Below are 15,159 nucleotides of genomic sequence, written 5' to 3'. Positions count from 1 at the left end.
ATCTAGGAGCTTTGTTGGACTTTGAACAAATTACTTAACGTTTTGGGTTTCTGTTTTTTTTTTAATCTGGAAATTTAAAGGATATTGCATATTCTTTAAATATATTTAAACTCAGATATAGGTTTAAATATATTAAACTTAGATATTCTCTAAGTTTCTCAGATTTTTCCATTTTTATGATTCTAGGATATCGGGACACTATAGGATCAGGGAGTGGTTTATATAGTGGGTCACCAAAATACACAGATTTGTCTATTCACTAAACAAGAGAAAATGAGTGTCAAAGAAGGTTATATACAAACAGAATAATAGTTTTAATGATTCATTAAGAGAATGCTGGAAATAATTCAGTAAATATTTTAGTACGTGGCACACTGATTTTGCCAACAGAGTAATGAAGTTGGAGTCTGGCTAGATTACAGTACATGCAGATATGGCTTCTGCAAATTTGGAAACTTTCCATGCACTTACCTCAGCACCTTCAGACAAAGTCTGCAATCATGTGGTTCTGTGACTAATTTATAGTAACAGGAGAACAGAACAAAAATTTCTAGTTTCACCAGATTGCAGATACTAACTGTTCTGATCTCAGTTTACATCATCACCAACAGGGATACTCTATCAGGTTCTGTTTGGAATTTAAGTCCATACAGCATCTCTTGTTTAATGTTCCTGTCATTTTTTTTGTAACAGCCCAAATAAATAAAAGCCCCATTGATTTCTACTGTCATATGCATGTTATTCTGAGACTATTTTGCTCATCAAATTTCCCCACTAGCTTCCTTCAATATTTTTTCACTGGGTTCTCTGTAAACTGTATTCCTTGGTTCAATAGTCATGTAGAATATCAAACCAGTCAAAGGAAATCTGACAACAAATGAATCTTGAATTTCTTTATCAGAAGAATGGAGGATGCTAAATCCTTCAGCTACCATTTTCTTGCAGACTGGGAGATAAAGTTGGTGTCTTTTCAGTTCTTCAGAAGCATACCCCCAAATTACTTCTCCTTAGACTATTTTTAAAAATATTCATTTCATTTTATCGCACTTCTCAAATGCTATATATGCCATCCTAGACATGGAGACTAATTCTGTATTGATTTTAATACACAGTTCAGTCTTAACTACTTCAACTGCTGCAGAACAGATAAATTGTTAAAATGATATTCTGTGGTACTATCTCCCTGGTAGGTAAAATATATGGGTTGCCAGTATTAATTAAAATACAGAATACCTAGTTAAACTTGAGGTTCAGATAAATAGCATTTTTTTTTCAGCAGAAGTATCCTGTTGTCTCAGCTTTTAGTAATTATAAATTATAAGTGTTACAATAATAAAAATAATGACTAATAATTATTGTTGATAATGCAAGTGAAGAATTGCTTCTTCCAGGAAGCCAAGCTGGAAACCCCCAGGCTGAGGTACATACTTCTTTTTATTTTCCAATATTATTACTATTGTGATATATTTTTCCCATATATCTATTATAGTACATTTATTTGTGCTTGTTTCTTTTACCTCTTCTTAACTTTGAGCTCCTTGATGGGAAAAAAGTCTGTATCTATCTTATTTATTAATTTATTTTTGTAGTCCTAGTACATGGCTAAGCATCTGACAGATAGCAAATTGTTCATTCTTACTGAATAAAACATTAACTTCTTGGTGTCTCATATGTAGAGGAGTAATTCAATCTAAGAAAGTCACTTTTTAGAGCACAATGAGCCGTAACTCAAAGGTATATTAATTTTCAGTGTAAAACATTTTTATGGTTTTATTCCCATTTATGTCAAAATATCTCTTCTATAGTCAATCTTAAAGTATGCATTGTATAAACATTTCAAGTGCTCATATAATATATAGGAGTAAATCGATGTTACTTTAGCTGTCAGTAAGCAAAAATATATTAAAGGCAGAAGATTTATATATTACTTATTGGCCCACTGTTAGATGAGTTGACACTAGAAGATAAAATGTGGAATATGAATACCTGTGGCACATTATCATTAATCTTCTTGGAAATGAATAAATTTCTTTTCAGCTTATTTTCCCAGATATCTACTTTGCTGAATTCTTTCTAATAGCATTTTCAGGGTGAAACATTTTATTTTTATGTGATGTATATGCAAACATTAAATTTAACTCATGTATTAAGAAAAGCCTATACTGTATTTGAAGCAGTGTAGAAGACCAATACCGCATTTCCCAAGATCTGTACCAAATAAAAATATCTCTTATTGTCTAAATACAATTATATTGATTATGCTTGTAGTTATTTTGTACTATGCTTATAGAGATTGTAGTTATTATGAACAAGTTTCTAAAAATAAGACAATTTAAGCAAATGACAGTAAAGTAGTTGAATACATTTTATGTAATGTGTGGTATGGCCAGGTAGAACACGTATCAGTAACATGTAACAAGAAGAAAGTGGCTCCTCCTAATTTTATTTGCTTTTTCAGCTAGTAAATGGATGTTTCTTGAATTACTCACATCTCTAGTCTTTGTTCTCTCTGTTGAGATCTGACAGATGGGAGCTCAGCAGCAGCCATGCAGAATGTTCTGAATGTGACATGTGTACAGATCAGATGATATCATCTTCCCCAAGAGGCTCGCTTAGTCCTCTTCAGCAACTTTGACCTGCTTTAGCCAATGCATCCTCACAGGAAGAATTTTTGGAATTTTCTATGAATAAAAATAAGCCTAGATCACAAACTATAGTGATTTTTTTCATCTTCCTTTATCATGAACAAAAAACATTTTTTCCGCATAAACGTTAGTCATTTTTTTATTTAATACTGATGATCATTTTTTCTTTAAATATTATTAGTTAAAAAATTGGTTGTACTAAGACATTTGGGCTATATGTTTGATGGCAGAAATGCAAGCCCAGTTGAATTTCAAATATATTCACAATAAGATAGAATTATTTTTAGGTACAGTTTTAAAATTTTGGTTATCAGTAGTATTGGTCTATTTTTAACCCATGAATGAAGTAATACTGACTTTAAAAAAATATTCAAATGGGCTGTTTTGATTGGAGTTTGAAAGGAAATTCCTAATGTTTCCTCTTCCAACTTCTTTCTAAAGTGAAAAAACAGAAAAAAACAAAATGAAACACAAACAAAAGACTCATAGTACTGTAAATTAAGACTGGCAGAAAGTATTATGCCAAAATTCACGGTAATTTTAAAGCAGTCATAACTGGACTTGAGAAAAGCTTAACCATGGTTAACAAATTATGGGCTCACATCATGAGAAAGATAGGCTGAATAAAGAGAGTTAATTTCGTTTTACCTTTTCCAGTTGTGCCCTTTGACTCAACAAATCAGAACATGCTACAGAGAGAAACAGCAACTGTCCATTCCACCTCTCAGATGGTACTTTGTGATGAGTGTCATTACCATTTGCCTTGTTTGCTACCCTCATAAATCCAGGTTAGTTAGGAATTGACAATACCAGAAACCCTCACAATCTATATAGGTACATGGTTCTTTGCATTTAAGGTGTGGAGTATAAAAAATCTTATTTAATCAGAAAAAAGACAAGAAAGTATAATCAGAGAAATAATAGTAAATTAACCAATGAAAAAATACTATTATTGCCCTCAGCTGGTAGATATAAATGTGAAAGACTAGATATTGTGCATAACTTTCCCGAGATCATGCTGTGATTTTTAGCAAGTATAAATTATAATGGAGGAATGTGAATTCATATTGTCTAATTTCAGGATGTAGAGTTTTAAAAACAATAGTAATTGACACAGTGAAATTAATAATAAGGGTTAATAGTGCTTATTCTGTGGCAAGCACTGTGCTAGATCATCTACAAGCATAATCTCATTAGGTCTTCTCAACAATTGTGTGAGATGTGATTACGATACCCATTTTATCAATCAGAAAGAAGACTGTCAAGTATAAATGATTTGACAAATTTCACACCTCTGCAACTGATGTTGTGACGGAATTGATTCATGCTGTTGTGGAAACCTTATCTAGACTGCGCCAATCTGATTTTTTTTTTATTTGGAATTCTCAACTGTGTAACAGAGCCTCTTATATTTCTATATGTGGATGAAATGTAAGGTAGCTCTGAGTGACAATATCCTGCTATGCAGACTGAGAAACGAGGATGATGGCAGGAGCAAGAAAAATGAGCAAAAACAAGAAGCTGAAAGCAAAAAGAAAAAGAGATGAGAAAGTGAATCCAGATCTATTTCCAATCTCATTGTTGCACTTACCTGACACCAAGTTGCATTCTAGTTCCTAGTTTGTGCCTAATCCCTTTCTGATTATGCAGTAAAGTATATTTTTGCTAAATTTAGATGGAGTCGTTTTATATAATAGTTAAGCATGTTAATAAAAAATAAGTAATGTTGATTATTATTTTGTAGTGGAATTGTTAATTCATATTTTATTGTTTATTCCTTATATTAATGTTACATTGTTCTAATGAATTACATTAAACTAGATTAAATGAATATAATTTTAATGATTTTAGCTGATAAATGCACCTTCAGAAATATATTAAGAAGTATTTACCAAATTTGTCTGAACAATAAAGAAATACTGAGCTTGAATCAGAAATTTGCAATTCAAGTTTTGCAGAAATGTTCATTAAGGCATTTATAGTAATCTTTTTAGTTTATACTTACTTTTAAGAGACACTTTAGAAAAAGTTTCTGTGTATGCACAAACACTCATTCAACTTTAACTGAAAAAATTTACTCATATAGAAACGCTTCTTCTTTTCCTAAAGAAAACGTCAAAAAATTCATGACAAGCATTGCAAAAAGATGATACTCTAATATTAATGAGAGGTCAGAAAATACAATGGATAGTTTTATGTGTAGAAATATCTAAATGTAAACTGAATGATATCTAGTAAACATCATGAGTAAAGTTGTCGACTTATTGAAACCATCTTTTTATGTTTTCAACTTATATGTTAAAAGTCAAACCTAATTCTTTAAATAATATTTTTCAATTCCTGCCATAATGTGATAATTGGCCTAAGTATTTGTATTAAAAATACAATATCAAATTATAAGATATTATTTATCTAAATTAGGGTGCATATTTGAGAAAAAATGTAAGGCTCAGAACTAATATAATTTGTAATTTCAGGACAGACCAGTTATCTATTCCCTCTCTAAGCTTCTATTATTTAGCATCTCTAGAGTCATTACATCATTTTTATTTTACATTAAAAAAGCAAAATCTTAATGATCTGGTCTCAGTGGTTTTGGGAAGGAGTAACTGATACATTATTTTAGAATTCAAACTACATGTTATTATAACTTGCTTTTAATATCAATAAAATGAATAAAATGCCTTTATTTTCTTATTTTAACTATTCAAAAGTACTTATTTCAAGTAGGTCAATATTTCCTTCATGAATTTTCAAATTTCAAAGACATTTATCTTTTTTAAATGTTATTTTATCTATCTGAATTTTGTTTTTTCATGGATAGCTACTGCAAGTTTAAAATCCATCGTACTTAAAATTTACTTTTTAAGAAATAATTTCTAGGATTATTTTACATGTTCTTCTCAATTAGCAATTGCAAAGTGAGACACTATTTTAGTCTACCTTTCACTTGCTTTTAGAAATATGATGCAGTCAGTTTGGCTCCTGACTTCCTCAACTACTGCTATTTATTTATACATCATGGCAAAATAATCAGTATTATTTCACGTGAGCCAATTAACACATGCAGAAACACCTAATTTTTGCCTCAGAATAAAGCTATATTTCTTTTTTTTTTTTTTTTTTTTTTTTTTGAGACGGAGTCTCGCTCTGTCGCTCAGGCTGGAGTGCAGTGGCGCCATCTCAGCTCACTGCAGGCTCCGCCTCCCGGGTTCCCGCCATTCTCCTGCCTCAGCCTCCCGAGTACTCCCGAGTAGCTGGGACTACAGGCACCCGCCGCCATGCCTGGCTAATTTTTTGCATTTTTAGTGGAGACGGGGTTTCACCGTGTTAGCCAGGATGGTCTCGATCTGCTGACCGCGTGATCCGCCTGTCTCGGCCTCCCAAAGTGCTGGGATTACAGGCATGAGCCACCGCGCCCGGCCAGAATAAAGCTATATTTCTACTGACTTACTGACAAAAATTGATTATATGCCTTTAGGTATAAAGTGTAAATGGCTCAAACAAAATCCCAAATACGTACATCTGACAGTGTATGTATGTATTTGTCAGGGTTCTTCAAAAAAAACCAGAACCAATAGAGTTTATAGAAATGCCTGCCTGCCTGCCTGCCTTCCTTCTTTCTCTTTCTTTCTTTCTTTTCTCTTTCTTTCTTTTTCTTTTTCTTCCTTCCTTCCTTTCTTTCTTTTTCTTTCTTTCTCTCTTTCTTTCCTTTTCTTTTTCTCTTTCTTTTTCTTCCTTCCTTTCTTTCTTTCTTTCTTTACCTTTTCTTTCTCTCTCTCTCTCTCTAATTAGTACTAAAACTACTGAAGATATTGAATTCATTGTTAAACATCTTTCAACAACCTAAGCCCCAGGCCAGATGTTTTCATTGGAAAGATTTATCAAAATAAATAATACAAATTTTACAAAAATTAGTAATAAATAATACTAAATTTACAAAAATGTTTCTAGAAAATAAGAGGCACATTCCAATTTATTTTATGAGGCATACATTACACTGATACCAAAACCAAAACTCTTTTTACATGAAAAGAAAAACTAGAGTAATATTCTTCATGGAAATGGAAAAAAGCATCAGCATCATTATTATCATCAATATCATAATCATTCCCTCTCTCTCAAATAAATGTCATGTCAGAGTAGAATTTATTTTAAGAGGTTTATTCAGCATTCAAAAATCAATGAATGTAATGTAACCTAAAAATAATAATAAATAACCATAACACAAGATCCTCTTGAGAGATGCAGCATGCATTTGGCAAAGTCCAGGGTCTATGTTTGTTTTGAATGAAACTCTTCAAGTTTCATTATCAATTCATTAGCTATTGTCCCAAACAGCCACTAGAGGCCTGAACGAAAGCACACCACCAGGGGATCCACTGCATCTCTTTGGATGGCCTTGCCATCAGGGTTCAGACTGCAGGCACAGCTTCAAGGACACAACGAAATGTGAAAGCTTAAGAGTTTTTAGTACCCACAGACACTGAGGAGTATATGGCACACCTGGAGGTCAAGAAACTGAGGCAGGGAGGGAGAAGAGACTATTGCCAGAAGTGGTAAACATAAGGAAATAGGGTGTGGGTCACTTATGTGCATATGCCGGAACGGTTTATTAAAGGGAAGCAGTAGGAAAGAGGGGAGGCTATTCTGAGAGACTAGGCCAGAGGGACGCCTCTAAGTTCTATCTCTGGTCTGTGGCTTGAGACATTTGAGTGTGATGTAGAATGAGAAACTATGTCAAGGGTGATTGAACTCTGCCTCTGGCATGAGAAAGCTAAACTTTCATCAAAAATGGATGTCAAGGCAACGTAAAATTATAAGCATTCACTATAATATGTTATAAAAATTTCTGCACAAATGAAAGATCACTTTCTCAACTTGATAAAGACCTCATGAAAACCTATGACTAACATCATACTAAATGCTCAAAGATTGAATGTGTTCCCTGTAAGATAATAAACAAGAAAAAAAAGTCTGATCTCACCATTCCTTTTCAAAGTTGTAATGAAGATTCTAGTTAACAAATCAGGAAAGAGAGTAAAATGAAATGAATATATGTTGGAAAGAAATAGTCTCTTTTCACAGATGTCCTCTCTATGTGGAAAGTCTCAAGGAATCCAAAAAAGAGCTGCTCAACAGAATAAGCATATTTAGTAAATTCACAGGATGAAAGGTCATTATTTAAAAGCCAATTGCATTTCTACATAGTTGAGAATTGAAATTTTGGAAAGAAACATATGTAAATACCAATAAATTTGAAATATGTATGAATAATTACACCAAAATATTTGTAAGATTTTTATACTGAAAATCATAAAACATTTGGTAAGAAAAACCAAATAAGACCTAAAATTATGGGTAGATATATGTGTTCTTGGGTTGGAAAAAAATGTCCAAATATCAATTAACCTCTAAATGCTGTATAGATGCAGGGTAATCTCAATCAAACTTCATCAGCAATTTTGTGTTCACAAGCTGATTCTATAATTTATATAGAAAACAAGGCATATAGAATAGCAAAGATAATTTTGAAAATGAAGAGCAAATTTTGCAGATCTACACTGCTTCATTGTAACAATAACTATAAAGCTACAATAATCAAGATAGTGTGGCATTGCCAAAAGTATAAACCCACAGATCAATGAAACAGAAAAGAAAATGCAGAAAAAGATCTATGTAAATGATTATTTCCTGCTTCCTAAGGTGGTCAAGGGTTAATAATGGATAGTCTTTTTAATGAATAAATAGGTAACAATAGAACAACCATGTACAAAAATGTGTTTCTCTACTCCTAATGGCATCACATACAAAAATTAGCTTAAAATGGATCATAGACATAAAGCTAGGGAATTTCTAGGAAAAAAGCATAGGGAAACCTTTGGGACATTGTATCCTTTGGTTATGCAGAGATTATGTAGGACACAAACAATTATCAGTATGTAGGACAAATTAAATAATAACAAATAAATAAAATATTGATAAATTGTACTTCATTAAAATTAAAATTTTCTGCTCTTTCAAATCTACTTTGAAGAAAATGGAAAGACAAGACACAAAGTGGGAAATGGAAATGAAAACCACAATAAGATATTCTTATACACCTATCAGATTATTTCAAATACAAGACTTGATAATACAGAGCAACTGGAATGTTCATATATTCTTGCTGTGGTTGCAAATGACCCAGGCATTTTGGAAAAGAATAAGACAGTTTTATATAAAGATAACAGTCTTACCATATGGCCTAACACTTCTACTCATAGTTATTTACCAAAGAGAAATGAAGATATAGCTAAATAACATATGTTTGTGAATATTTATAGCAGATTTATTCAAAATCATCAAAAGCTAGAAACAACCCAAATATTCATCGACAGGTGAATGGATGAGAAAATTGTCATGTATGCAAACAATGCCAATTAACTCAGAAACAGAATGAGCCATGAACCAAGGCTATATACGGAAGGGTTCCACTTAAATGACACTTTGAAACCATAATGACAGAAAATACAGGGACAGGAATCAGATCAACTCTTGCTAAGGGCTGGGGGTAATGCAAGATAATTTCCTACAAAGGGGTATTAGGGAAGTTTGGGAAGAAAATAAGAAATATTTTATATCTTAATCATGGTGATGTTGACACTTACTGTGTAAATTTGTCAAAACTCATAGAACAGCACTCCTAAAAAATGAATTTTACTTTATATAAATTATACCTCAACAAACCAAAAACCAAGCAACAATAACAGCAAAGAATAGAGGAGAGCATGAAATAATAAGAAACAAAAATTCAGTACACATGCCTCCTTTCTTTCGTATAATTGCTCACGGCCCCTACATTTGTCCCAAACTGTAATTTTACTCTATCTCAACCTGATCTCTCAAGTTCAGAAGCTCTTCTCTCAAGCCTTATTCTTTGGAAATTATCTTGATAACCAGTGGGTTGACTAGGATTTATTTTTGTCAGATATTCTCATAAATATCAATTGCCAATTTTGCTGGACACAGATTTTCTGTTTTATCTACCAACCCGGTGCCTAGCTGATTGTATTTCCAACTATTATGCTGTTGTTGTCTGTCTGGATAACTTCTCATTTCCTGAAGCTCTGTCTCTACTACATTAGTAGTAGTGTCTGGAATCCATGTCCTTTTAAATTCCGATTCATTGGCCTGCCAAATGAGCACTAAGTGTTTTTACTTTCCAGATTATTCTAAATTCTATAGGCTAGTTATTGTTTGTCTTCTACAGCATGCTCTGTACCGGTGATTCTCACTCAGTACTGAAATATAACAATCTATTGAATATTTTAATAATGCATATGAAAGGCTTTCCTCCAAACCTACAAAATCAGAATATGTGAGTGAGGTCTATGGAAAGTCTCTATTTTATATTCCATAAGTAAGTCTAATGTTCTTTTTTGTTTACACCATTATGAGTGACTAGTTTTGCTCCAAACAACATAACTGATACCAATAGTTATTGCATGCTACTAAGCCTGCAATTTAGATTTTTGAGGTTTTAGCTAATTGCATTAATCTTATTTTGTAATTAATTAGATTTAAAAAGGCAGATCCAATTACAAGTAGACAGATACTGATATCTACGCTGAAATGTATAACATAGGAAAAATGTCAAATTCCTTTTCTTCCACATTCCTACCATTAACATGGATAATGTGCCTTGTGCTACTGAGAGTAATATTGCATAAGTAAGATTCTACTTCTTGCCTGATTTAAACTGTAAGCCTTGACATATACATTTATCATTTTCTGACACCATGTATTTGTGTGTGTATGTATTGATGGTCAATCTTACATATGTCAATTTAGCTAGGTCACGGTATCCTTATATTTGATCAAACACATCTGGATTCTGCTGTAAAGATATTTCTTAGATGAGATTGGTATTTAAATTAATAGACTATAAACGAAGAGATTACCTTCCATAATGTGGGTGGACCTCATCCAATCAGCTGAAGGCCTTAAGAAAAAGGCTGACCCCCCATAACGAAGAGAAAATTCTTCCAGTAGACTGTTTTCAGACTTCAACATCACCAGCTCTTCCCTAGGTCTCCGGCCTGCTGGCCCATCCTGCAGACTTTGAATTTGCCAGCCTCCACAATTACTGTGAACCACTTCTTTAACATAAACCTCATTCTCTCTTTCTCTCTCAGAAGATAGATAGATAGATACAGATAGATAGATCATAGATAAACAGACAGACAGGTAGGTAGATAGATAGGTAGATAGATAGATAGATAGATAGATAGATAGATAGATAGATAGATAGACATCTTATTTATTCTGTTTTCCTGGAGAACTGTAATACTAATATGTTTGCACAGAATAGAATATATCTCAAAAGAGCCCAGTACAAATTATTCAAATTATTAATAGATAGGTATTTAATGTAAAACTTTCAACATTGACTAAATAATTGTTTGGCAATCGCCAAATAGTATTAATATTCTGTAAAAAAGATGATTTCAAAGTATTTTCAATTTTTTAATTTTTTTAAACCTTTCTAAGCTTGTGAAGTAGATATAGAAGGCATTGTTAATGAGGATTCTAAGCACATGTTTAAAATAAATATAAAATTTGGGAGTGAGATGTTGAGGCTAAAACTCTCAAGCTAAAATCAATAACTCTACTGTGCAAAATATTCCAGTTAAGCAAATTCTAAATTAGTTACTTTAAGTAAAACAGGCTAGTACTGGATTACAAATTAGGCACATACTGTTCAAAAATTTAAAAAAATATGGAGTAACTATAGCAACTTTGGCACAATGAGGACACATTAAACTGAATTTCTAATAAAAAAAATTTACCATACCTCCAGGTTTTCAGCAAATCTAAACAAAGTTCTTAGTTATAAGCATAGAGGGGACAGAGTCTTGAGTTTTACTACTTGCGAATGAATGAGAATTTTAAATGTTAGAAATATCTCAATATAGTCCCCTTTCACCATGGATATATGACACCTTATTTTCAGATGTATAAAAATAGTTGTAGTAGAAATTCAATGTTTACTGGAGAATGGATTTACTTGAATAACTGTCAAAATTATTTTGGAGATATTTAAATCAATAGACTGTGATTACAGCTGTTACCAAACTTTTCTTGGAGTTGTGTTCCCTTTAGGTGATGTTGTTCTCTCTATTCATCTGGCTTATGCTTTGTAGTGACAAAAATAAATTAGCACCATAGTAGGCTAGAAATAGGCAAATTAAGCAGTATGAATTCCAAACAAAGCTAGATATTAAAAGCAAAGAGGGCTAAGACTTCAAAACAGACACAGCTCACACAAGTGTGATGAATTAATTCTAATGTTAGGCATACAGAAAGGGTACAATCAAGAAACAAAGAGACTTTAGAACTACACTGTTTTTCTGTTAGAGTACAAAGTGATTACGCATGCCCTCGGGCATAGGTAAAGGCAAACTCAAGCCAATGTTAAGATCAATACAGAGTGGCAGATTGGGTTATTCAGGAAGTAGGTTCTGAGACACAGACACAGTTTAGTGTAGGGATGTTTATTGGGGTGTTCTTGGAACGAACCAATGTGGAAGGGAGGGTACAAAAGGCAAGATGGGTGGTGGGAAAAGTTCACTGATCTGACAGAAAACTCTGGAGCTAAATATGGGCCCAGCATTATCCTGTGTTGAGCTAAATGGCCAGACTTTGATATCCTTACCTTCTTTGGTCATTGGATTTGAGCTACACTAAGACAGGCATACCCTTGGGTGAGGCCACTCTGCAGTTGAGGCAGTCCCAAGAACTGACAGCCGAAACTTCTCTGCTGACAGTATGCCCAAGAGCTGGAGAAACTCTTCTTTCCTACCCGGATGATCTGGGTGTCAGAGCTCCATGCCCATCACTGCCATCCTTTGTGCCTCATGGATTCAACTCCTTTTGTACCTTTATAAAGCAGCTTTTTCAGGGTTCTTACAAAATTCTGGCAGACCTGTCTTTCTGGGAGAACCTTAGAAGAGTTAGATTATTGGCAAGTAGCAATAAGATTATTGGGAAGAACCACTGGAGATGGTCTTGGGAACATAACTGATACTCATCATCTCTTTACTATTTGTTCTAAATCACCTTGAGCCTTGGCAACCACTTCTACTTGTCATAGCTAAATCCTTATCCATCAGTGATCCAACTCCCTTGTCAACATCCTCTTCTCAGGCCAGGAGTACTGTACCTGTTCATTTGTAGTTACATTTGCTCAAGGAAATAAGTACCAAGAGACATCCAAGCAGATCACCTGGATTCAAAACATATTTCTCCCCGCCTCCATTGTGAAAGCAGCCCTTCCTCCTTCTGATAATCAGGCTCAATTACTCTTACCGATATGGTGATTCCTCTTTTTTAATCTTCTGCACCACAGACAGAAGGATCCCAAAGTGCCCCTGCAGCAGGCATAGGCTGTAGCTCAATAGTGTTCTTGTTGTGTCTCCTGGAAAAGGTGTTCTGCCTTTAGTGACCCAGGCCTCTGACATTGTAGAGCCCAAAGTTGTAGGAATAGGAAGCACAGATCCCCTGAGAAGGTCACTGGGAGTGATAGTAAGTGTAGTTAAATTTCCTATTCCCAAGACTCCTGGGGAAGTAGGAATATTTGATTAAAATTATATGCTTTATATACAATATAGTGTCTTGTGGCTCATCCTTGTTATCCTCTCAAGGTATCTTCTTCCAGCTGGCGCTTCGGCTGTGCCTACAGCAGATTGTTGCATTGTTTTAGCTGGTTAGTAGCTCCTAGTTGATGGAGAATGTGATACAATCAATCAATAGAACTAACAGACATGAGCACATCTGTAGTTCCTCTTCTCTAATAGAGATTCCATGGTCTGACATAATGTTATGTTGGATCCTATGACATTTCATAAGCCATCTAGTTGTGAAATTGCTGCCTTTCAAACAGAAGAGGAAAATTCATACCTGGAATACATGCCTATTATAAGAACACATTTCTAGCTCTTTCATTTGGAAAGGACCTATGTAGCAAGACTAAAATGTCTGACACATGAATGGTTGTAATTGATGCTATTATTTGGATGAGTTTTCTCAACCAGTCTTCTCAACATAGTCCCCCACCCAACTCAAATCAGATGTGAGCCTCTTTATTTACTACTAATGAAACTCTGGCTTTCACACTTAACTTTTGATTGCCTGTTAATTGATCTCAGCGTTTCCCTATTTACTTTTTAGCATCTGTTGATCTTAGTAGTAGCCACTGCATTTTATTGTCCTTGAAGTTACTATTTACTTTATGTTTCTCAGATACCTAATATATTGTACCACCTTGACTATCTTTCCACTGGTGTACCATCCTAAAGCTCCACCCATGAAAGTTAACCAATTGCACCATCCCTTTCTGCTAGGAGCTTTGAGCAGTAAAACAGAATCCATGTCACCAGATGATAGTTCATGATCTTACTGCCAAATATTACCTTATTAACCTATATACCTGACTTCTCTTAGCATCAACTGTGGTATTAAACTCCACTGAAGCAAATCCTTCAGTGGAGTTTGGATAGAGGAAGGAAATAGGGAGAAGTCGAGTTGAAACGAGTCCCTACATGAACCTCTGCTGCCCCCATGAGGAATCCTGCTACTAACAGGGCTCATCAAGTGGGCTGCCTCAGGAAAGGTGAGGCCACTCTGAAGATGAGATAACCCTGAAGAGGCTGACAGCTGAAGGTTATCTACTGACAGTACTTCTATCAACTGCTACACAAAGTCCTTCTTAAAGTGTAGCCTGTGCAGCACCATCATGCCTATTACAGACAACAACATGAGAAAAATATCCAGCAAAAATGAAGAAATATCAATAACGATGTCTAACATTTTTGTGTCATAGAGATTGTACACAAACATTGATTCTCTCAAACTTCATAGTTAGGAAAGACCCATATTTTTATAATGCTTTCACAGATAAAGAGGTTCAGAGAACTCAGGTGACTTTCTGTAGAAGATAGATGCAATAAGTATTGAAGTTAGAATGTGCTAGCCTTAGAACATGACAAGAAGGGATTCTTCTCTGGGCCCTGCCCTTCAGTAAGTCTCTAATACTGAAACCACACAAAACATAATCTAAAAAATACACATGTGCACTTTTGTCACTTGGAATCTGCTGCATGATACTGATATAGTGCACCCTGTGACCTTAAACATCTACTCTCACGCCTACCTAGCACATGCCAGGACACAGGAACATGCTTCTCTGTGTCCTTTGAGCAATGTCCTCAAAACAAAAGTTGACTGTATCTGAATGCCATAAGTCCCACTGCTAATTTTCAAGGCAATCACTTAATACAGTACTCATAAACATTTTACATGGCTATTGATAAACATTTATTTATATAACTTAAAATTTTATTCATACATTTATAAGTAACACATGAAGCCTGATACCAATTATTATGTTGCCAAATAGAAAAATATTTAATGGTAGAATTGTAAATAAATTCATTTTTAAATATTTCATAATTTTAAATTAAATTTACAAATA

At 33.9% G+C, this 15,159-nt stretch overlaps 1 long non-coding RNA gene across 1 annotated transcript in view; it reads right to left on the bottom strand.

Moving 5' to 3' along the window:
• Positions 1-2,273: 2,273 nt before the first annotated feature.
• LOC134728706 (uncharacterized) overlaps positions 2,274-15,159 on the bottom strand; it is a 32,404-nt gene continuing 19,518 nt past the window's right edge. Inside the window, exons 2-3 of the long non-coding RNA XR_010109403.1 lie at positions 3,003-3,080; positions 2,274-2,681 (exon numbers count right to left, since the gene is read on the bottom strand). This is a non-coding gene — a long non-coding RNA (uncharacterized LOC134728706). The remainder of the gene's footprint in view (positions 2,682-3,002; positions 3,081-15,159) is intronic.

Source organism: Pan paniscus, chromosome 13 (assembly GCF_029289425.2).
Source record: "Pan paniscus chromosome 13, NHGRI_mPanPan1-v2.0_pri, whole genome shotgun sequence".
In the NCBI taxonomy this organism is placed as follows: Eukaryota; Metazoa; Chordata; class Mammalia; order Primates; family Hominidae; genus Pan; species Pan paniscus.
This window is presented reverse-complemented; position numbering and strand designations above follow the sequence as displayed.